This window comes from Schistocerca piceifrons, chromosome 5, assembly GCF_021461385.2.
Source record: "Schistocerca piceifrons isolate TAMUIC-IGC-003096 chromosome 5, iqSchPice1.1, whole genome shotgun sequence".
Taxonomy (NCBI): Eukaryota; Metazoa; Arthropoda; class Insecta; order Orthoptera; family Acrididae; genus Schistocerca; species Schistocerca piceifrons.
The window spans coordinates 671,650,134-671,651,394 of NC_060142.1; the positions used below are offsets into that span (position 1 = coordinate 671,650,134).

At 47.5% G+C, this 1,261-nt stretch overlaps 1 non-coding gene across 1 annotated transcript; it reads right to left on the bottom strand.

The window, feature by feature from the left end:
• Positions 1-842: 842 nt before the first annotated feature.
• Positions 843-917, bottom strand: Trnas-cga. Its single transcript has one exon. It is a non-coding gene; the product is annotated as a tRNA-Ser (tRNA).
• Positions 918-1,261: the final 344 nt, after the last annotated feature.

A 1,261-nucleotide genomic window follows, 5' to 3' on the forward strand; every position in this document is an offset into this window, starting at 1 on the left:
GTGGTAATTAATTGTGTGAAATCTTATGCGACTTAACTGCTAAGGTCATCAGTCCCTACGCTTACACACTACTTAACCTAAATTATCCTAAGGACAAACACACACACCCATGCCCGAGGGAGGACTCGAACCTCCGCCGGAACCAGCCGCACAGTCCATGACCGCAGCGCACTAGACCGATCGGCTAATCCCGCACGGCAGGCAATTAATTGATCTTTATACCAACAATGGCGACAGGGAGGGCATGCAGCCATCCTCTAACATTAAGAATGCCAAGTCTGATAGGTGAGGGATAAAAGAAAAAGAACAACAGAGAAGGACAAAAGCAGCAGAGGCCGTGTAGAATTAAGTTCACCGAGTGTCACTTCGTAATATTAATGTCTACTAACACACTGAGGCAACTGCCGCACTGTCCTTACGGTTGGCGCTTAACTGACTACGATACCCACACTGCAAGTTCTGTCTACTAACGCACTTGACTTCCCTCATCTCTAAAACATAAAAACAATAAAAATGATACTTCCTGGCAGATTAAAACTGTGTGCCCGACCGAGACTCGAACTCGGGACTTTTGCCTTTCGCGGGCAAGTGCTCTACCAACTGAGCTACCGAAGCACGACTCACGTCCGGTACTCACAGCTTTACTTCTGCCAGTACCTTGTCTCCTACCTTCCAAACTTTACAGAAGCTCTCCTGCGAAACTTGCAGAACTAGCACTCCTGAAAGAAAGGATAAAGCGGAGACATGGCTTAGCCACAGCCAGGGGGATGTTTCCAGAATGAGATTTTCACTCTGCAGCGGAGTGTGCGCTGATATGAAACTTCCTGGCAGATTAAAACTGTTTGCCCGACCGAGACTCGAACTCGGGACCTTTGCCTTTCGCGGGCAAGTGCTCTACCAACTGAGCTACCGAAGCACGACTCACGCCCGGTACTCACAGCTTTACTTCTGCCAGTACCTTGTCTCCTACCTTCCAAACTTTACAGAAGCTCTCCTGCGAAACTTGCAGAACTAGCACTCCTGAAAGGCAAAGGTCCCGAGTTCGAGTCTCGGTCGGGCACACAGTTTTAATCTGCCAGGAAGTTTCATATCAGCGCACACTCCGCTGCAGAGTGAAAATCTCATTCTCAATAAAAATGATTATTCTCGTCTCTGACTCCTACGTTTAAGGTACAGTCCCCCCATTATGTGTTCGAATTACCAAGCACCTAGTCCATAAAAAGGAAGCTATACTTACGAAAACAGACACTATTTATTCTGC